At 39.0% G+C, this 23,910-nt stretch overlaps 1 protein-coding gene across 1 annotated transcript in view; it reads left to right on the plus strand.

Moving 5' to 3' along the window:
- The first annotated feature begins 1,071 nt into the window (after positions 1-1,071).
- Positions 1,072-23,910, plus strand: part of tspan9a (tetraspanin 9a) — a 186,431-nt gene continuing 163,592 nt past the window's right edge. Inside the window, exon 1 of the mRNA XM_055009037.1 lies at positions 1,072-1,370. The gene's annotated coding sequence lies outside the window, so the exon portion shown is untranslated. The remainder of the gene's footprint in view (positions 1,371-23,910) is intronic.

Consider the following 23,910-nt stretch of genomic DNA (forward strand, 5'->3'; position numbering starts at 1 on the left):
CTATTACATATCCTACTACTGGTGGTAAAGAAAATGATAACTGTGTATTGGCTCAGTCCACTACCTCCCACCCTCCAACAATGGAGAGAGAGAATAAAGAAAGTGGATTCAATGGAGAGAAAAAACCCCCAGCAAAACTCCATTTGAAGTTAGGTTCCTTTATGAATCTATAGGCTCCTCTTATTGCTTATTTTAATTTATCTTAATTTGATTTTACATATTTGACAAGCTGGGGGAGATGTTTTGTTTGAATTGCAAATGGAGATGTAATGATATTTGTGTCTGGATTGTGTATTTCTACATTTTTAAATAAATATGTATAAAAACATGTAGTTTGAATAAAAAAATGTGTTTAAAAAAGTTCATGCTGTGGGTAAGTGTTTTGACTGTTTTGGGTCCAAATTTGTGACTTTCTCCAGAACTCTACTCTTGATGAATTTACTTGCAGTTCCCAAAGTATACAGTTTGGGACTAACATGTTGGTTTTGATCCCTATTTGTATTTATATCCTTTTATTCTAGACAGAAACCTGTCTGCTGCTGTAATGCATCTTTTTTTTTCTTCTTTGAAATTGATGTTTTGGGGCATTAAAAAAGTCAGTTTCCTCCCCATGCTTCAGTCAGGTCTGTTGATTCCACACATGGCAGCAGAGGAAGCTGGTAGCTCTGAACACCACTAATGTTTGCTCTGTACAGACACCATGACCACAGAGTGCTGCTGTATTCATTTTTACTTTTAATCATTGTTACAGATTCATAAAACTACACTTTGACAGTTAATGCCCACATTAAAAGAAAAAAAAACACTTCATGACAACGGGATTTTTTTTAAATCAGGAAAAACATTGACACATCCTAATCTCTGTGGTCATCTCTTAAAAGCCACTTTATTGCAGTAGTCAAATTAAACAAATAGTCGGACCCCAGAGTCATATCGTAATAAATCAAACGTGTTTGGGTTTTTTATGGGCTTCCTCAGCCTCTGTGATTCTCATTTGAGGACTCGGGACGCAGACACGCCTGTAGGAGTCAGTAATAGCCCCTTTCTCCTTCCTCCAAACTTCATTTCCTCCTCGTCCAACCAGAAAACTCAGTCCCCAGTTCATCCCACATACCGTATGTAGCGGCACAGAAAGTTGTCAGAAAGAAACCATCGATTTTTACAAGTGCTGAAGTCCCAGATCATTTATTTAAAAGCAGGACAGAAGAGGAATACAGACGGAAAGAGGTCCGACTGGAAAGTTTTGGAGCAAAGCTGCTGAGCTGAGCCGAAGTTTGCGTGGCGGTGATTCCTCTCCAACACGGATCCTCCTGCTTCCTCTCCTCGTTGACAGGTTGCAGTGAAGTAACAGAAGAAGATATTTTTACCAGGTAAGACTTTGTTTACGTTGTGGTTGTTTACTGACAGCAGTGTTTGTTTTTTTTTTAGGCCACGTTTTACGCTGCGTAATGACACCGGAGTTCTGCGTCCCGTCCAAGTTTACTGTGGATTCCAAACGACAGCATGCTGCTTCTGTTCTCTGGGCTGCATTTATTTATTTATTTATTTATTTATTTATGGCACATGTGGATATTTGACCATAAATCAGCCACGACATGACGTCTCTATAATAAGCAGAGGAGTAGTAGCAGCCAGTTTCTTGTATTTTTAAGTACTGTGGGAATATTGCTGCACCATTACTCCACTGTAAGTTGTTACAGTGAGTCCATAGAAGTGTGCTTTTACAACCCACTGGTTACAGTATCTTAATGAACTCCTGTACAGACCATAATATTCCCATTTTATGGCCACAGGCTGCTTACTTTTTGGCAAGCTGTCATGGGTCGGTCACATGCCAAGAAGCTGTGACTGAGGCCAAATTTAGGCCTGAAACTGATCATTTAAACAGTTCATTCTGTTTATTCTACAGGCTGAAAAAGTCATGTTTTAATACTGTTCTTAAAAAATGAAATCACTTTACTCCTGTTTGGTTTAACGTGTAGTCGTAGCTGATAGATTTTGGCACGTGTCACATTTGAAGTTGATTACATAAGACTGAGGGAATGTCAGGAATTCCAAGCAGAAATTTGGAGTGAACAGCTGAATGAGATGCTGCGACAACACGACTCGTTCAACAATGGGCTCATCACTGGATACAAGCCGATCGTCTCCTCTTTGAGCGCAGACACTCTGATGAGCCTGATCACTGCCTGACGCTGAAAATGTCCTTTAGAGTCTGAGCACTGAGGAGCTTCTTCCATCCGCTGACCTCAGAGCAGCTCCTGTACACCAGAGTGGTGACTGAAAGTGAGAAGTTTTGCGAAGTATCCTGTTCACTGATAAATTTGTGCAGAGTGTCCTGTGGAGTTTTACACACAATAGTAGTTTATTTTTGATTTTTATAGCTTGTTGATCATGATTAGAAATGAACCCCAAGCAGTTTTGAGACATTTCTTTGCTCTGGCCACATTTTTTTACTCCCCGGGGCTCATTTTTCACTGCAATATGAAGTCCTGCACCTCTAGGAAAACAGCACAACCATGGCTAGAAGTTGAGAGTATTAAAAAATGTCTTCTGTGGTGCATAACACGATTTTAATGTCATAAATTTCTATGAATATTTCGTTTACAAAACTGAAAAAATATGGAATCAACAAGCACAGTGCCCACAGGTGCTGCCAATACTGGATAGAATGGTGGCTGTACATGCAACAGATATTTTATTATGTAGCTTTTAAACTGGTTTTCATCGCGTCTCCTATCAACTCTGAGTAAAAACAACCCACAGTTGTGCCCAGTTTAGCCAAAAGTCCCTGGATTTTTGTCACATGATTGTTGCTAACAGCTGAATAAGTCATGACTTCTCAGTTGTACTCAGGATTGTAGAATTTTTCGTTTTTGACACAATCTGGTTCCTGCAAATATTTTATTTTTGGTGTATTTTTAAACAACACTTGTAAAATGAAGTGATTTTGATGGAATATCAGGTGTCGAATTGGTTGATTTGTGAAAAACTGACAAATCTTGCTGATTAATGGTGTAATTTTTATTTTTTAAAAAGGTAGCATCTCACTCATAGCTTCACAGTTGGAACAACTAGTGCAGAATTTTTGGTTTTTACTGAATTTGGCTCAAGAAAATGGTTCATTTTTGATGAATTTTGAATTGAGACAAGTGTGATAAACTGATGAAATATCACAGTGGATAGGTTGTTAAAAACATACTGCACCACCAAGATCCCAGCTCAGTAATCACAAGGGGCCGTATCAAAACAACAGCCCGGTTTGTCTCTTTCTTTATTTTTTACCTCATGTGTACCAGTATGGTGGTATGCCGTCTATTCTGGTGTGTGGGAGAGAAGAGAGGTCTCCATCTGACCCCACATTCTTCTTCTTCTCATGGCATGAGGTCAGTGCCCCCCTGACCCACTGCTGGGAAGAAATATATATGTTTTCTACTTAATTTCACTCTTGCGGTTAATTACTCCAACAACTCTCCAGGGTGCATTTTGTCTTCGGCTGCCCTTTAACCGTACAAGTCTACCGTAATGTATTTCACTACAAACAGCATGTTTAAGTGGTCCTTTCATTTTACAGTCATTTTTATGCTTTGTTTGCATGAAAAAGCTACATTTAAACATAAATGTAAGTGGTTTTTAGTGCTCAGCTGCTTCTCGTTGGTCCTCGGTTTACATAAAGAGACCAACTCAGTCACCGACTTCAAAGGTTGCTATCAGCAGCTAACTTTCTCTGTGACTATTTTCAGTCAGTGACAATCATAACCTTTGTGAGGAGGCTTTCCTCTGGGACATACTGGCTGATTCTCTGCAGCGGTAAACAAAAGCAACAATGTGAGCCTCCGAATGTGTTTACTTCCTCGGCTTTCTCTGCCCCACACAGTCGCCACAGTGCTGGGCTCTCTGTTCGGTCCCTTCATGAACGTTCCTATTCTCTGGGTCGAAGGGGGCAGGACTGTTCGTGATCTGATCCCAGCAGGTCTCACAAAGGATGAGCTGTGCTGCTATATCAACATTTAGCTCTCTTTTGTCTCCCCCCCTCTTCTTTTTCTGACACTTTAATCGCATCCCTCCGGGCCAATCAGCAACAGGAAGGTTGTCTTTGTCTGGGTGAGATATCACCGGTTCTCTGCTGCAGACCAACATGTGCCGTGACTCACTCTGACTTTGCATGTTATGTCAGTAAAGCCTGAGCTGTGGCCCCTATTTCAGGCATCCAGGCGAGACTACCCATTTTTACATTTGGCCTTCTCTGGCTGTGCATTCATGAGATACAGATCAGATATCTAACTCGCAGTCCTACGTACACTGTGAGCAGCACATTCTGTGCCTATATTTTGACCTCGCTCTGTGAGTGATAGGCAGTTGTTTACACTCGAGTCTATTTCTAAGTCAGGATCACGTCTGCTTGGGTTCAAGGTGCAGCAGACGTCTCTCACTGAAAACTGAATTCATGCCTGAACCCGTGTGACAAGCAGGATGGGATGAATCCTGTTTCATATTAATATTCCGTAGGAGTCGATTGTTTCCCTGCATTGTTTTCGGCTTGGACCATTGTTCTGTTGATCATTGCTGAAACATCTCACCATGGAAGGGCGCCAACGACAGCAGGCTGTAGCCCTCATGCTCAGTTTGGAGCTGCAGTTTGTTAATGTTGAATGTCACTACAGTGAAGGCCACGTTAGAGTAAACGCCATACATGCTCTACATGTTCACTGCACGCTTAGAAGTGTGGTCAGGACTGCTGCTCCCTGCTCTGCTTTCACACCGTGTCATGCAGTTTTGTTTCAAGGCTGAGTGGGATTTGAAACAACAGACTTGTTGACTTTAGCTTGGAGAACTTCCTCTCCCAGTGGCCTCCGTTGCTATAGCCTCTGTCTGTTCCCTTTGTCTTTGTTGGGAGGCTGGTGTGGAATTTTTTTCATCTGACCTCGAGGACACAAGATATCAGATGTTGCTTAGAGCTTTGCATACCAAATTTTAAAGATAAGTGACCTACGAAAGTGTTTTTTTATTGAATAATTAAATGCTTCTGTCACATTTTTCCTCACTGTGGGCTCATTTTTCACTTCAGTATGAACTCCTGCACCTCTATGGAAACAGCAGAACCATCACTAGAAGTAGAGAACTCAGAAGTGTCTTCTGTGCAGCATGGCGATGCCATAAATCATAAAAACAGAAACCACATTCAAATTTCTTTATTATTTACTTTACAAACATTGAAAAAAAAACCTGAAATCACCACATACCTTTTTCCGAGTACCTACAGGTATTACCAATACTAGGATAAAACATCGATATAATTTGCAGCTGAATAACTCATGACTATGAAGAATTTTTTTGTTTTTGACACCCTCTGGTTCCTGCAAATATAAATTTTTTGGTGTAATTTTAAACAAGAAATGTAAAATTAAGTGATTTCGTTGAAATATCTGGATTTTGAGCTTAGAATCGGTTGTATTGCCGGATGGAACTGCATGAAACGCAATCAGTTCAAGGATTAAATTAAAAATCCATCAAATTTAGCTATTTTTAGTTTTTGGTTCTGATAAATGGTACAGTTTTAATCTTTTTAAAAGATGATATCTGTTTCAAACCTGCTGGCTGGTTCTAGGGTTCAGAGTGTTAATTAGATTTTGCGCTTTGTGATTATCGTAAATAAACAGTAGAACACAATAAGAGATAATAATATTACTACTTAGACAGAAAAGTATCCCATTGCATTGATGATTTATATAAACTACACAATGCCTGCACTTCTCTGTCATTCTGTGATGTTGTGTTTCAGAGATTATAGAATTTAATGGATGTCCAAAGCAAGCAGAGAAAGCCAGCAGGTGCCTGGTTGTAGTTAATGACGTTTCTGTGACATTGAATCATGAAAATTCTTATAGATATGAATCATGTCCATTCCAGTCATAAACAGAGTTGTAAGTTCCAGTGTTGCTGTCATAGCTGAGCTGAGAGCTGGACTGCAGAGTTTCCTTTTGAAGCGAATGGATCACATTACTGTAGCCGTGTTTGATTTGACGGTGTTGATTTTATTTGTCATTACTTACTTTACACTCTTAGTGTATGAGGGTGTAGTGGGTCCAGGACTGGTTGGATCCTATAACTCCGCTCCAGACCATTTTGACCGGTCATATGTAAGAGATGGCACCGCTGACTGTTAGCAGGACTTTGATCGTGAACTGTTACAGTGCATGTAAAGTTTCAGCTTTCAGCAGTTAATTGAATAGCTGTACTGTATAAAATGTGACCATTAAGTCAGTACAAGTGATGTCATGTTTTGGGTAAAGAGACAAAGTGCAGGAGTCTCAGACGAGAATAAAATAACTCATTTTGGCATTTAGAATATATGACTTTAGATTGCACTGTTTTTTGTGGAGGTTTGTCTGGAATTTGTCTGTTGTCACAAATGTTCCCTGTTTCCTACAAGAAGAAACAAACATAGATCAAATGCATTTAAATTAGAGATACAGTGCACCAGAATCCACATCAGTACATCACTCCTACAACATGAGAATGAATGCGCTTGGCCTGTAGCCTGCCGTTAGCTCATCTTTATGCTGGAGATCGAGGAAACAATGAGTAATGCAGCCTGAAAAATCAAACTTGTGCAACACTTAATTGCCTAATTAAAGCATAAGAAGATTTTTTTCACAATAATCTGCAAAATGAAATTAAAAAAACTAAACAAAACATCACAAACTGTAAGTGCACAAATTACCCAATGTTGGTAGAATGACGTCTTGGCAGAAAACAAGAAGGCAATTAACAGGACTTTTGAACAGTTGTGTAGTTTAGTTTTACATTAGAGTCGTGTTTATGAGACTCAGTGTGGAAGAGCAAGAAGTTGGATTTGACAGATGCTGTGTGTCCAGAAGCACTGGCACTGCAGTTGTGAAAGGTTTGGTTTGGGAGGATTACACTATTATTAGGTGTGATAGTAGCTGGCATCAATCATTCCTGCTGCTCTAATCCTCTTTAAAGGCACTGTTCCCCTGTACACAACAGACTGTGTTGTAATGGAAATTGAAGAGTTTTCTCACAAGAGGAACTCTTTGAGTGATCGAAGCAAGGTGAAAAATACAGAGACTCAAGGTTTGCCACCAAAACGAATGACATCTCTTTTTTATTTTGAATGGTGTCTGCAGACATCCTGTACGCTATGCATGCACCCAGCCTCCATTGTCAAGGCAAGACAGCTTTTGTGCAACTGGAGAGGTAAAGTCTGGGGTAAAAACTGCCACAAGTTGCACAATGCTCCAAGCAAATGGTAGATAATAACTGATGGTGACTCAAATAAGTGTATTGATGTTTTTTTTCATCACAAATCATGACTATGCCAGAAGGAAAAAACATCCTCCTGCATGTTTTTTGAATGAGTATAAAGGAAAAGATGAATCAAGTTTAATTGCTGTGTTTTCTGGTCCAACTATTCTGCATCCTGCTGCGTTCAAAAGAGGCCGGTTTGTTGGACGCAACATCCCCAACATTTGTTTTTGTTTTTCTGTCTTTTGCAAAGTCTCTCTAAAAACGTGTGTAATTAAGCGCTACATACTATGAAATTTAAAAGGAAAAATAACCAACTATGCCCGTTAAATTAAAGGCTGCAGATGAAAGGCCTGCCACCCACAGACAACAAGCAAGTTTTTGTCAAACCATTAATCCTTGCCATCCAAATTTCTGTGCCACCTCCCTCTACACCTCCGCTCACACTTCAGTCTGGCCTCTTTCATGGTTAGTCACCGAACTGCAAAAGATGCAAGGGCATCACTTTTGACAGTAAGCCACGCCACCTACCACGATAGTTTATATTTGAATGATATTTAGGTTATATTTAAACCAACCAATGTGTCATATGTTGCATTGTGAAGGAAATTTTAATCCTTGTGCTGAATATAGGCAGCATGGAGCTTACTTTGGGTCTCACTTTGGAGATTCACTCTGAATTGCAACTATTTTAATGTACTTTGAAAGAACAATCAATTCCACATTTCCTCCTCTGCCACCTTTGGTTGACACAACTCTGAGGGCAGTCTCCCCTGTCCTGTGCTGTCTGTTGTCCTAAATGCTTGTTGGTACAATAGAAAAGATCCTGAAAGTGTAATTTGTTAGGCTTTGAACCTGCCGTGATTAAATGTACACAAGGGAGGCTCATTGGCGAGGCAGAGCCTGCTCTCCGTCTGCCTCATGCCAGTCCTCTAATCAAAAGCACCCTTGTGAGTCACTGCAGAGCCTGGTGCTTCTTGGACTGAGACCTCGCCATGGCAATTGAACTCTTTAAACACGATCCTTTCTGCTTTAGACGCTTATTGGCAGTGACATACTGTTTTGAGACCTGGCTCTTCCTTTCATCATCCGTGAATTATAATTTAGGGAGGAGGACAGTATTAAGTGATGCATTCATTTGTTACTTAACATATCTGGAACTCATTAGACCCATGAAGTTTGTGCTGCCTTTTTATGTCCCATGTGTGATGGATTTGGGGAGAGGGATGGATCAGACTATTCATCACCCATTCGTCACTTTTATTGCGATAGAGTGAAAAGTGTAATGAAAATGACTCCTAAACAGCCTGGTTTCATGAATGTTTCTCACAGTAGTGTGTTCGTTTGTTGCTTTCAATCATAGACTGCCATTATGAAAAACAAAAAAAACTTAACCAATGATTTATTTGCAAGAACCTAAATGAGACATTTTTGGTTTAATAAAATAAAGAAACGACAGTCACACCATTATGCTCCATGCATCCACAAACCTTTAGCAGGCCATTAAATGGTGCCACAACAAACACTGGACACATAACTACTGGCTGAATTTCTTCAATAGCTTCAGTACATGATCTAAATCCAAGTTTGTGGTAAAACCTTCCTCATTATTTCTCTGTATTGAAACCCACCAACACTGAATATCGAGGATAACATTTGCTTGTGCTGCTCTGTTATAATTCCACATTCAAAGATCCAGATGGACATAAAATATATGTTGGCTGTAGTGTGAGTTTAGTTGCTGAAGCATCTGGAGCCACACAGCTCTGAAGGGAACGTTCTAACTGAAAACTCTGTCCCATCAGTGGAAAATAGACGTCTGATATTTGCTTTTCTACTTTATGTCATGTCATGGCAAATAAAATATGACAAAATTATATGCGATTCTGCACCTTTTTGACAGCTGGCTGCCTCTGTTGAGTTTATCACACTTCTTTCTTGCTCTTACTGTTAGTGCTTTTAGTTTTTAGTTGGATCTGTCATTTGGTTGCAACTCTAGAAGCCCAAATTTAAAAGAATCAATAAGAGTTTAAACCTATTGTATGTATTAATTTAAAAGCAGGATATTGTTGCTGTAGTAATCCTACCTGCATAAAAAAAAATCTAAATTGGATGAAGAATCAGATTGGGAAATCATAATCAGAGTTGTTGAAGCGTAAACAAAATTCAACCCTCATTTTTAGCAATGTTAGCACCATGGCTATACTAGGGTGACCAAACGTCCTGTTTTCCCAGGACTTGTTCTGTTTTCACATCCTGTCCGGGCTGTCCTGGTTGTTTTTTTTTTATAAAGTATTGAAAATGTCCTGGTTTTCATTGTTTTTCATTGGGCGACTAAATTGAACTAAAACTGACTAACACATGTTTTTTGTTAGTTTTTGTAAGTTTGCGAGAGCTATATTTCTTAAAGATGGATTGCTAATATCGCAGAGGTATTATTTATTTATTTATGTATTTATTCTAATACAGAAGAGACATTATTTCTATCATTATTTCATTCAGTATTTTTGAAACTCGTCATAATATAACATGTTGAGTATCCTCTGAGAAGCCTGTCTGAACTTGTGTCTTTGATTATAGATAATATTTAACAGTTTTCTATTCATATAGAGGAGGCATACTTTAAATGTATAGAAATTATAAGGCATCTTTGAGTAATCTTTGAGTGTCATTTGAGTATCTCATTGCCGGGCCGAGTGTCCTGGTTTTTGATAATCAAAAAGTCTTGGTTTGAACCTACACACCTTTGGTCTAGCCTGAATTAGCTTTGTCACTACTGCAGGGATTTCCATTAAATTCATGGTTCATGCTCCCCAGAGGATGAATATTTCTGACTTTGGTGATCACCTAACTTCACCCCAAGCACCACCAGCAGATTGACATATTTTTCATTTAGTGAAATATTGGACTTTGGTTATGTGCAGATTTTTCTTCTCCTGTCATCACCAACTCAGTAAAACAGTTCCCTTTTCCTCTGAAATACCTATCAGATGGCTCGACACCAGATGTGGTACAGATGTTCACGGTAGCCCTGTAGATGATAAATCTCAATCCACTAAAACATCCTGTAGGTCCATCATGAGCTTCACATTTGCGATTTTGAGTGAAACGTCTCAGTAACTGGATGGTTTTATATTTAATTCTTGGTACATGCATTCATCTTTCACTCAGGGAAAAATGTAACACCATTGGAAATCCTCTGACTAATCTAGCGCCACAAGCAGGTCAAAGTTTCCACTTAACATGTGATTCAGTGTCAAAACTTTGGTGATCTTCCAAATTCCTTCAAAACTTCTGGAACATGAGGCTCTCCTTCTTTGTGCTTAGAACATATCGGCACCATCAACTGTTTAACTAAGATGGTAAATGTGGGAAACTGTTAAACCCAGTTAACATCTGCATCCCTGTGTATTTTAGCATGCTCATTTTTGCTCCATAATAAGTTCAAAACAGCCTCAGACACCCACAAACATGTTGTGGAGGGAATGGAAAAGTCAAAAAAAGAAAACCGTTGGTGTGACCTTTTAACCAGAATGCCAGGAGAAAAGATAGAATACAAGACCTACATACGGTGCATGAAACAACAACAAGTTTACTTTTCAAGCACGTGCACAGTTGGTGAATTTATACTGTGGATAGTTTTGCCACCAATGTGGGGCTTCATGTGGACATCTGAAGATCCTTGTGGAGTTGAGCAGATGATTAAATTTACACCACAGTGAGCTTGATAATAACATGGGTGCAGGAAGCATGAGCTGGTCTTAACAGTTGATTAGAGCCTGTTTTTCTCTGATTTGCACAGCTGCAAATAAATAAAAGAGCCTACAAATGTGTTGTTGGACTCAAATGATGCCAAAGGTTTCTGTGTACAAAGTATTCTTTTCTTTGTACATTTGTATTTTTTTAATAGAAACAAAGACATTGCCAGAATGAAACAGAAACTAAGATCTGAGAAACAAACAGTGAAAGTGAATGAATGTGATGTGATTCATTGAGTGTTTATTCACACATTCAAGAACTGAATGCAGTGTTCTGGCAAAGTTATTCCTGATCTTGCACATCCTGCAACCTCTGACCTCTGAGACTGACAGGTGTGACACCCTGAAGAGAAGGCTGTCTCAACCTTTTTAGTATGGAGGTGCATCATAGGTGGGACGTTTTCATCTTGTCATTAAAGCTGATGTGTTTTGATATCCTCTAAAAAATCACCAGGGACTGAATGCATTTTTCCAAGATTAACTTCAGTTTATTTATCTGCGTCCTGTTATTTCAAGATGGTTATAATGGTTTCCCAATTTCCTGTTGTGTTATTTGTATGACACAGAAGCTGCCTAAAGTATTTTGTGTTTATTTAAAACGAATGGTGTGTGTTTGCTGTGGTCAGCTAACTGGCAATTTGGGGATTTTTTGACGTCTTGGTCTAAAAATGGTTAGAAAAAAAGGAAAGTGCTGGAATTTATTTCAGCTTGACAGCTTAAATTGCGCAACCCGTGACTGATTTTGATTTATTTGTGAACCTTCTGGTTTGCTCAATTGGGTTTGGATGTTGATAATGGATCCATCCTGGAAAAAGCCAACACCCTTGGGATCGGTTACCACCATTTAATTAAATTGATGTTTACAGAGGAAAATATCTAATTTATTTATCTAGAGAAACACAAATAAACCTTGTAAGTTGCAAAAATTGCTTTAATGGGTCATGCTGACATTTCACCAAATCAGTATTGTGTGTAATTTAAAGTGAGAATCGATAGCAATTATAGGGACTCAAGAAAGGCCGATAACCAATGTTTGGGATCATTAAATGTAATGTTTAACAGCATGTGATAGAAGAGAACCTGTCATTCATAACTAGGTTCCTTCATCAATAAAGGAGACTACAAGTGATCACGGAAAATAGAACTAAAAGTGATTAAATTAGGACGCTCTTGATATCAATTATCTCCAGCATTTACGTCTGCTGTTCTTCTCTACTTTCTTAATCTTTCACTATTAGATCACTTTTATAAGATCAATATCTTAAAGAATTATTAATTATTATTTTCCACACTCTGTTTCAGGTTAATCTGTGGCTGCCTTCTAATAATCGTAGCCTTAGCCACTGTGAGAGGAACTCATTTCCTGGTTTGTGGCAACGTCTTGTGTTTGTTGTTCAGTTTTTGTAGTGTCTGCTTGAGATACGACAAACATAGAAAAGAGGTTGCATCAGACCTGAAATAGTGTATTTAATTGATCGATGATCACTTAATAAAAATACTGAAACAGATAATTGGAAATATGTCAAATATAGGCCTCGATGATTGGCCATGCCTATCTCTAATTTAAACTGAAATTTAAACATTAGTTGATTTTGAACATAATTTAAGTTGTAGTTAATCAAGTTTCCTCAGTAAATGCATTTTTTAAGACTTCAAGTCCTTAAAAACATAAAAATATATTAAGTAACTGGTGATTTAAGATCCCTTTGATCGTATCGCACAGAGTAACTCGCCTAATTCAGTATAGTTTGTTGGTTGAACATAATTTCATTAGAAGGTTTCTTAACTCAAAAAGACTGATGCAGACTTACTTTTTTGGTGTATTTTAGCCCAAACATTGATTTTTAGAGTGCAGAGAGAGAGAGAAACACATCTTTGAAGGGAAGAAATGAATTACTTGTAGTTGAAGGTCAGCTTTTATAAAACCTCCGACAAGCCTTGACATTTTTACAGAAAGTAAGATTTATTCCATTTTAATAAACCTTTTGTATTTAATTGTATTAACCAGTCACACACCAAACCTTGAGACATGCTTACCTAAAAAGTTTGTCTTTAAAACTACAAGTACTCAAAAAGCTACTTTTATTTATATGCACATGCAGCCTTTTCGCTTGCTGACAGGCTGTATTGATTATTTCTGAGAGTTCAAAATAAAGAAGGGAACATCTCAGTTTCCTGTATTTGCCGGAATTCATTCAAATCGTACAATGGGAGTGCAATCTTGAGAGGAAGTGATGCTTTTCAATTGAGGGCAATGGACTGGAGCATTGTGTTGAGTAACTGGCACTTTCTCTGCATTGTTGTTGCAAAATGAGATTCTGCAGCCAAGCATGCAGGGAAAGCACATACAAAGCTAGACGTAGCACTGCAAATCACACTTCTGACGCTCGAGCCAGACGAGCTCTCGGTGTGTTGAAGAGAATGAAAACGACTTGGCTTTTGGTTTCCGCAAAACTGTCAACTTGTTAGGCTCAGCTGGAGTCTTTTACCGTTTTGCCAAGGACATTTAGGACATGTTCAGTTATCCAGAATAGCTCCCCTAGCACACAATAAAACCGTCTCTCATTACAGCTCGACAATTTATGAACATATTGTTAAAAAAACTGCAAAAAGGTGGCAAATGGTATTGTTGTTGTGGAGAAACTTGACTCTAAATAGTGATAAAAAACATTAGATATTCACTAAAATGTGCACGCTTCACTGAATTTAAGATCTAATGCTGGTGATTAAACATTTTTTGGATGCTGTGTATGAAATTCTACTTAAGTAAGAGGGACAGGATGCTGTTTGTTGGAGTTACTTCAGGAAAATGTGTATATTCAGATATCAACAACAATGTGCAACATTTAGTCAAACAATAAAGGCTCTTCATTCAGGTACAGAACTTAATGATTAATGTACAGACTGACAGGGAAGCTACTCTCAATGTCCCAGCTTACAACTTCTTGGATGGTAAAGCTAAATATACTGTGTGATGTGTTAAGTTAATTTGTGAAATGTCAGTTGCTGCTGCTTGACTAAGAACTCTCTTTTTGATCCCACATAATGGATTTGATGTCTTAAATGAGGCTATTTAATGAATGTAATAGAGCTATAGAGAGCAGAGTGGTATGTTACTTTAAGAAACCGTCTCTTGTCATGCAGCAGAGAAATAAATTACAGATAACTAGAATATTTAGATTTCGAATTTACTGGAATAACATGTATCAGCCATTCTTTTATTATCATTACAAGGACTTAATTAGTTTTAGTGGACTTTTTTGTTTTGCCTTTATTAGAGGCTGTAGCTCATTTGCATAAAGTAGACTTGACTTCTGCTTTATGCAAATTTGATGCGGCGTGTGGAGGTCTGACACATCGCAAAACTTTCATCTAACATCCAACTAGCCATCAGTGAACTAAAACAAGGGCAGATTCAACTGCTGCACAGCGTATTTCTCATCTCAGATGCATTCAGAAATAATTTTTGCTGAACTGTTTTCGTAATAAAAGAGAAAGTTTGCAACCGAGCCGCCATGTTGGTCCGGCTTGAAATCCAGGAGCAGACAGCTCCCTAGTCGATGCGTTTGTCCAATCAGGGGCAGGCAGGATAGTTGGAGAAGAAGGTCGGCAGGAGTTGAACACCAGCTACTGGCCTCAAGCACATGCCCACCATGCGGCCGATTTTCAGATGCGACACGTTTACATGCAGGAAAAACACATCTAGTGGACATGTAGCATCAGAACTGGAATTGGACACTGCAAAAACTCAAAATCTTACCAAGTCTATTTGTCTTATTTTTAGTCAAAATGTTTCATCCCACTTCATTTAAGATAAATTCACTTAAGTGACATTTCAGCAAGATGGAGGGACTTGTTTTAACCCTCGTGTCGTCCTACGGGTCAAATTGACCCGTTTTAAAGTTTGAAAATGTGGGAAAAAATATATATTTTCACAGTGAAACTTCTGATGTCCACATTTTCAACATTTTTGGAAAATCTTTGAACATTTTTTGGTGGAAAAAAAGAAATGTTAAAAATGTTTCATAAGAACATTCACAAAAAAATCCAGTGAAATTCGCTGGATTTTGGTTGATTTTTATGTGAATGTTCTTGAAGAAAATATTAGAAGTTTTACTGATATATATGGAATCACTTTAGATATTTTTAGGATTTTTGGAAGATTTTTACTCATTTTTTGAAAATATTTACAAGGGGTATTTGGGGTATTTTTTTAAATTAAGACTTTTAAGGGAAACTTTTAAGGAATTATTGGAATTTTCTTCCTGAAGGTTTTGCAAATTTTCATAAATTTGGGGAATTTTTTTGCTGAATTTTTGGATTTTTTTCAGACAAGGAAACAATATTTTTTGGTGCTTGTAAATGAAGACAACAGGAGGGTTAAGACAATACATCATAAATTTCTTGTTATGTCAAACAATCTTGAAATTGTCTTCTTTTGAGTTGAATTTTACAAGAAAACTAAAAATAAGTTTAATACATCCCAAACTATGAGGTTACATGAAAGCAAAAATCTATTTTTGAGTGAAAAACTTCTAATTTTTTTTAGCATGTCTGGCTTATTATAAGACACCTAAGCTTGACAATCCTGGTAAAATATAGCTTAAAATAAGTTTTCCCAGCTAATTTTAAGATCTCAATATTCTAAATGTCATATCTTATTTCAAGAAATCTTAGCAAGCCATTTTTCACTTGTTCTATTGGCAGATTTTTTTCACTTATTTCAAGGCAAAAGTTCCTTGAGATAATTTTTTTTTCCTGTTGTGAGAGGGGCATTTTTCCAGTGGACCTGTGAAGTAAGGATTCAACCTTACTGGATAGTGCATATGTGTGACCACCAGGTGCTCTGCAGCAACCTTTTTTTTTTTTTTTTTTTTTTTTTTTTTTTTAAGGCAGACATTCTGACCTGTTGAATTATAGGAGGAATGGCCGAGATAAGTAACGCCATGCAGTACAATGACAGGGCCTGGAAGTACAACAACAAAACTGACTGCAGTTATCTTTAATGTTGTTAAATACACCTGCTGATGTCATTGATGACTTTGGCTATATATCCATCGATCCATCAGCTATAGCCCCCTTATCCCATAGAAGATGGGGTTCACACTGAGCAGGTTTCTAGTCTATCACAATGCTAACACAGTACCTGCCCACACTCACACTTACAGCCAATTAAGAATCACCAATTAACCTATAATACATGTCTGTGGACTGGAGAAAAAGCTAAAGCTGGGCACAGCGAAAACGCGCAAACTCTTGATGACAAGCGGGTACAAAACCTGCTGTGGGGCGACTATTTGGTTATAATGAAGGAAGCAACAACAAGCACAAGCTTATCTACTGTGTGAATAAACGCTGACCCAAAGAACACAACACTGGCAGTAATGTGTAGCTAAGCTTAGGACTACAGCAGTAATGGCTTTGACCTTATCGTGTTTATTTACTGTGCTTGGATTTTTTTCTCAAATCTGTTTGCAACACTTTATTTTATTATCCAACTCGCATTACTCTCTTAAGTGACCTAAAAAGGAACAGATGTGTCATGGGAAGTTTCTTGAAACGGGGCGATCTAACATTTTAGGGAAAGTAAAGACAGTGTTCGTTATGACATTATTTGTTTATTGCCAGCTAATTACCAGCAACACATAGAAAATATTTTAGTCAGGTATACCAACATGTGTACAACTTAAACAACTGAATACAAATATTTAGGTGGATTTCAGTGGAGCGGATAGTTCAAGGAAATTCCTCATGAACCCAAAATGACAGAAAATTTTCAGCCTTTTTTTCAGCCAAAATGCTAATCTTTGCTTCTCATTTGTGAAGGTTTTTGGCCTGTTTTGTCTTGTGTCGGATAGGCTACTGCTCCACATGCTGCTGGCAGGTGTGTGATGCACACAGTAGGGTCTTGTTCTTCCAGCCCTGGACCACAAACTGCTTGGCATTTGTTGAAGGGACAGAGTCTGCTTGACCCATGATCCTCTTCTCCAGCTACTCGCTTTGCCCTCTCTCCAAACACCACTGGAGGGTGGTAGCAGGGACCCTCTCTGCCCCTGCTCTGAGCCTGTTTGACACATGCATTCACATATTTTGAGAGATCCTGTTTAACATGCAAATCAGATGGACCCCGAGCATGCACGCTGAATGGACTGGCTTACACTCAGCTCACATGGAAAGCAGATTTCAGGTTCACGATTGGGGCTACAAATGGGCCACTAGTGAACTGTGTGAATGCGCCTATTGTGGGTGTGAGGACACTCGATGAAGTATAGGTGAGATCCCTTTTAGAGTCTTTTATGCTTTTCAGAGAGCAGAAAAAATGGTAGCCACATCAAGTCGTGTAGGGTGGCACTGGTTTCTGTCTAAACTGTGTGAAAGTTCTGGACTGAGAGTTTTCACAGATGCATTTCCATCGGTGTTGCTGTTTTTTTCGGACACTGTGGCCAAGAGTGATGTTTCGTGTTTCTGACAGACCGCACTGAGCTCACTGACTGAAGTTCTCAGCTGTGGGAGTGCTGCTGGTCCAAGCTCCGAGGTCTGTCTGCCAATGTCTGGCTCTTGTTAGCATTTTTGAAACAGCCCAGCGAAGGGATCTTGTATGCTGTAACTGTAGCTGTTTCTTAACTGTGCAGCAATGAATTTCACAAACTAGTTAGCGTTTTTTCCTAATCACGAAGCTTGACTCCGCATCGTTGTCTGCCCTGCTACATGTGCTGCAGAGAGTGCTGAGAGGACTGGAAAAAATCTGAGCACCTTTTCTGCTAAAACAATGTTATGACAGTGTTCGTGAATTACCTCAGGCACCTTTTTCTGTGCTGGGTTCTGTAATAGAAAGTTCGCATTAGGGATCAACCAATATTTGTTTTTCAGGGCCGAAACCAGTGGCATTTATTGGTGATCTAGCAGGGCCAATTACCGATATTCGGCTTCTTCATTAACAAGCCTGGCTATAACTGAATATGTAAATTCTGTTTATGTGGGTTCGACTGAGATCTCCTGCTGTTAATCTCTATTTCTTCTATCTTTCACTGTTCTGTCTCCTTTATTACCCAACAGGGTCCATATCTTAAAGCATTATTATTGTTTTCCAGACTCTGTTTCAGGGTAATTTGGCTGCCTTCTAACTTAGCCACTAACCATTAGCATAGCTTTAGCCACTGTGAGAGTAGCTAATTTCCTGGTTTGTGGAAGCAACTTGTGTTTCTTGTTCAGTTTTTGCTGCTTGAGAGACGTTGCTGAGACCACAGAGTGACGACAGACAGAGAGGAGGCTGCACCCAGACCTGAAGTAGTGCATTTAATTCATCAATAATCGGCCAATAGAAACACAGATAATGGGAAAAACGCCAAATATCGACCACGATAATTGGCCAGGTCGATCATTGCTCCGTCCCTAGTTTATTTATCGACATATATCTGACAACATATACACCATTACTGATCAATCTGCTAAAACTGGCTAGTCAGCTTCCTTCTTTTACTGTTTTTTTTGAATTTTGTTTTATGTCATTTTGAACAATCTAATGTTGCACACTAGGAATCCACGCTGACTGCTGCTCTCTCTATTTGAGTTGCTTGGAGTTTCCCACAACCGTGAAATTATCATGCAGGCCGGTCTAATTGTATATCACAGGTATTTGATTTCCATTATAACCGTGAAGCCTGAGAAGAGATAAAAATGACATGAGTGTATGTATTTTTTTTCTTCCATTATAGCTTCATGACACACTCCTCTTAATATTTCGTTCCATGTCTGTGAGTTTCCATGATAATATTGTCTAAAGAACACGTTGATCTTTCCCGAGAAATAAGTTCATGCAAATTAATGTTAACTCAAAGGCAGATCTAGGCTTCTCAAGGAAAACTGCATGGCATCACAGTTGGAACTATTTCTCACGACAAATTTTCAGTGGGAGTAAGACTGATGCGGTATAACTGAATGTGTTGACAGATGTTTTCTCAAACCTCTTTTTTCACAATCATGCTTTGATAATTCCTATAAACGATCAAAGGGCATACTTGATGTCATGAAAGACGCAGTGCTCTGCTGAATCATGTCCAGGTTTTGCACAATAGTTTCTCTGTAAAAACCCAGTTTCCACAGACTGACTGAGGTTTTCTGTGATGATTATGTTTGTAGCAGCGTCAGGCTGGTGTAGGTGTCCCAGCTCTGGTATATTTCTGACTGAGGAGGCTGTGGTTGAGGCCTAATACTGCTACTCAGGCTTGTTAGTGAGGACTTTTCAGCAACTGGCCTGTCTCTCCTGGGCAATCGTCACGCCATAATAATCCCTTAAAGAGTATCTCATTCAAGACTTGGCTCCTATTGCCATAGTGTAGCTGTTAATGTCCTGTTAAATCAATGGCAGTCCTCATCAGTGTGTGCATACGTGTTCCGATTTACTGGCACTCATCATTTAACATTCATGGAAGGCTATATGGCTACTTCATATGTTCAGTGCTGTGTTGGGGTTCATCACACCTCATGTCAGAATGTCCTCAACTCTAAAGTTATCATCAATTTATGTCAGTTTGCTTGACTGAAACACCAAAATCTATAGGACACTTCACTCCTCTTTATTTATACTATTCCTGCACAATCGTTTAGAGGCCCTAAGTCAATCCTAAACCAACCTTTGGACCACAGAAACAGATGCTGCATCTGCATTACCTTCCAGTGTCTTGGCCATGAATAGGGGCTGTATTTCAGTGATGGGCCCTTTTTATATCGGCGTATTGTCTGTCTCTGTCAGGTTCTAGCCTAGACAGTTTTTGTCAGGACAAACTGCAGCTGTGGTTTTTTAGCCATCTAACTAAAAGAATGTTTGTGTGTTTCTTATTTTCTGTATTAGTATTTTATCCAAGCATGTTCTTCTCATTAGGGTTTCTCTCTGATTCAGAATTGATAATTAGATTATATTGTGCTAAAAACTAAGATGTCACTTAAAATGTCAATCTCTCAAGCTTTACGGTTCCACTGTAGAAAATAAAAGCACCATTTTAAAAAAATAATGTCATTCAGTTTGTGTTGGACCCGATACAGCGGCTACCATGTGTGTTACGTTAAATGTTAGATAGGAAACCAGAATGCTGTTAATGCTGTGCAATATCTTCCATCCCACTGCTCTACAAAACAACCGACTACTTCCACATAGTACAAGTGATTCTTTTTCTGTTATTTCTGGAGACAGTAACAGATTGCAGTGACAAAGATTGCCTGTTATGACTTTGCTGTAGCATATGGACTTGATGTCACGTTGTGCATGTGGGACAAGTTTAAAAAAGCTGTTGCTGATCATCTTAAACCACCTGAATCTTTAATCATTTACTTATGAAGGCTTCAGGCAAACTTGCAGGAAAACATACCAAGTCATCGAGTCATTAAGTTGTGTTTGCAGCTGATATTAATGCGGCTAATGAAGTAATGAAAAGCCGATAAAGAGAGTCAGAGAAGAGAATGCCAAAGGAAGGAAAAAAACAACAGTCAAAAGCACTAATGATTTTATGTTGCCAATAGATTTTGCTTTCAAATGTCTTTGCTTTTCGTCCCACATTAACAATGAATGATTTGACCTCATTTCACCCTATTCAGGGCTATCTAACTCTTTCTCTTCAGTTCATGGTGTATGATGACTAAGCACAATTGCAAACCAATTTTGCACAAAAGTCCCTTTCTTTTGCTGGTCATGTTTCTGATTTTTAAAAATGTACCAAACATTTTCAGTTCAGTTTTCAGACCACAAACATATGCTGTGTTGCTGTTCAGACCAGTGCTTTAGGAGGCATATGTGGCCAGTAAAGGCTGTGAATGCTTTTTGAATTGATGAAGACAAGTCAGATCCTGAAGGGTTTGACAGAAACATTGTGTTCTCTGTGTAACACATCAGTAGCACAAAGTGTTTTTGCAATGAAATGCTTAGATGTACCAACCAGGTCACTATAATGTCAGTGTTCCTTGAGGCTGACAGGTCTGTTGTTCCTATTCAAAGGTCATGAGTAGTTTCAGGCATGAATTAGGTGTTTCCTGTCCAACAGCCTGACCTGTTGTGACCTTTTCCTGCATGTTTTCTGTCTCCCTCGCATACATATAGCTGCGTTAGTTCATTATGTAAGTCAAGCCGTTGCACTTCTCTGAATAGCTGTAGTCATTTTCCTCTTGTTGCACTCTCGGCGTCATGATCAATTATTTATGGAAAGAAAGTTCCCAGTAATTGATGGAAGTTGAATCCCGCTTGTGTGAATGCTTAAAGCTGACAAATCTTTCCAGTGATTGATCACCACCATATTTGTCTTGGTGTTCGACCAAAGCTGTGAGTGTGCGTCTCGCTGTTGACTGACTGTCATTAAAATAGAATGCCTGGCCACTTTGAAAAAGCAAAAAAAAACAACTGCTGCTTCAGTTTAAATCAATGCTTTGTGCATCCTTTATAGCTCTCTATTTTCTAGCAACACAAATTCTGCTATTGATCAAATGTAGCTGTGTGGTCATTCTATAGCGATTTAAAGCATTACGTTCACGGCTGATATGCATTACATCACAAACAGCTCATCATGTGGCCATATTTGACTCTCAGGATGCCTGCTGGGAGGGTATAAATAGAGTTTTATCTCCATTGATTCAGTCTTCCTGTTTGGAACGTGAGCTGCTCCTGAGGGTAGATTTCTGTCTGGTTCAGGCCCTCAGACATGCAGCAGGGTTGGGGGATAAAATAGGGTTCGGGCAAACTTATGCAGATAGTTTAGTAGATGGATAAGAAACAAACATGGTGGCTGCACAGGAGATAAACAATAGGGGGAAGAGAGAAATACCAGCAAGCAGATGTCTCTGTCATTGAAGCTGTTATGACAACAATGAAGGGCCTATCCCACATTTAGCCTCATTATATTTACATGTTGTCGGGTAAATGGAGGGAAGGGAATAGCGGTTAAAGGGTGATACCACTATCATTTCTTGTTCATACTTTCCTCCTGTAGGTGTCACTATTTTATTAGTGTGACTCGCTGGATGTAGACTGTGGGTATAAGTCTGACTTCCTTTCTGCTAACTGCATTTCACCATTTTCAAAATCTCTTTCACCGCAGGACAGAACAACCAGTCACACTATGAATTTCAAGTTTTTCAGAGGATTTCGATCGTGCACTAAGGCAGATCTGCTAGTTTTTTTGTTGTTTTTTGGAGAATTATCCATTTTAATCTTGCTTGCAAATATTCCACCAAAGCAACATTTTTTTAAGGAACAGTACATTCTTCATTTAGCTCCACCCAAGTCAATTGTGATTGGTGTAGGAACCAATTGAGCGCTACATTATAAGTAGGAGCCAATCTTTGTAAAGGTAAAACAATTTCGACCACTGAAGAAGCCAGTAATGATGAATTGTTTGTTTTAGATGAAGAATGTTGGGCTACAATTGTTTGGAGCAATAAATGCATGGATTATTGGAACGCAAGCATTTGTCTCAGGCTCTCTTCATCAGATGCGGTAAAATTTGTCGGTGCGTCAACTTTTTAAGTCCTGGTGAAACACCTCAGGGGCTTCAAGCATTGGCTTAGTCTCTACAATTAGTTTGAAGAAGAAACAAGCCAGAGCTGTTCTTTTTCCTGTAGCAGAATGATAAGGTAGACTCTAAGTGAGACGACTCTTTTGCCCTCTGAATTGATGAACATACTGTCGGCATTTCTTTTAAATGAATGAATAAGAGTGAAAATTTCCACCACAACTTCCCAAAACTTATAGTGACATTGTTTTCCTACTTTATCCAATCAACTGCCCAAAAGTATTACAGTCATGTAAGACAGAGCAATGCAGCTCATCCTGTCACTGGAGAGGCTGATATCAGAAATAATTGTGTGTTTGTGCTCAGATAGATAGGTTGTTACAGAAAAATATATTCATAAGTGCCGTCTTCTTCTCTATTCTCTGTGCAGTGTAAGTGTTGTGCAATCTTGCTGGCAGATTCTAGTGTCACAGAGAAATTGAAAAATAAAAGATTTATGGGCAAAGCCTAAAAAAACGAGGCGGGCCCGCGGGATCTGGCGAAGAGAGAATGTACAAGCAAGATGGGAGAGGAAGTACTAAGATTATAGTTAGAGGGATTCTCTCACTCATGGGGATGTCCTTCAGACCTGCCTACTGCAGCCGTTTATACTGAGAACTAGGAGATCCAACTTCTACAATGCTGTTGGTCCTGCAGCATCCTGTTAATGTGCTCAGTGTTAAAGTATTCAGCATTCATGTGTGAAGGTGCAACAGAATGTTAACTGGCTGTGTGATTTGCAGGTTGTGTAATTAAATCTAACTTTGACATGACTCACAGCGAGCCTTCCATTGAGATGTATTGTAGCTCGGCAGACAAATTGTCAGGTTCTTAGCGCATCACGCATTTCAGTGGGAATGTCAAGTGATTATTTACAGTATGCGGCCGCAGGGCAGGGATCTTTTCTTTTCTCTCATCATTATCTGAGGTGGCTGCTTGAGATGTATGACTTCAGGCATGCCTTCTTTTGATACTTCAGTCTTCAGTGTCAAATATCTAAGAGGCTTTAATTCACCAACTAGTGTTACTTGAAAGGAGAAAATAGCAGCGTGGTGCTGCGTCTTGCAGAGGTATGTCTTGTTGGCTTGAGCAGTAATTCAGATCTTAGATCAGTTTTGACCCTAGGCCCCTAATGAATCAGCTCACTGATGCTAGATTAGATAGTTTTCTCAGAGGTCTGCTGACTACTGGCACCAAAAACAAACGAAGTGGAGCCTTCTGCCCTTTTTGTTCTTTGAGGAAAAAAGAAAAGATTTTTGTCACACATGAAAGATTGAAAATATGGAAGAGGGAAATGTCAGTCCCTGGCCTTATTACTCGTACCACAAAAGCTTATAGCGTTGAAGCCA

The sequence above is a fragment of the Amphiprion ocellaris genome, chromosome 3 (assembly GCF_022539595.1).
Source record: "Amphiprion ocellaris isolate individual 3 ecotype Okinawa chromosome 3, ASM2253959v1, whole genome shotgun sequence".
NCBI lineage: Eukaryota > Metazoa > Chordata > Actinopteri > Pomacentridae > Amphiprion > Amphiprion ocellaris.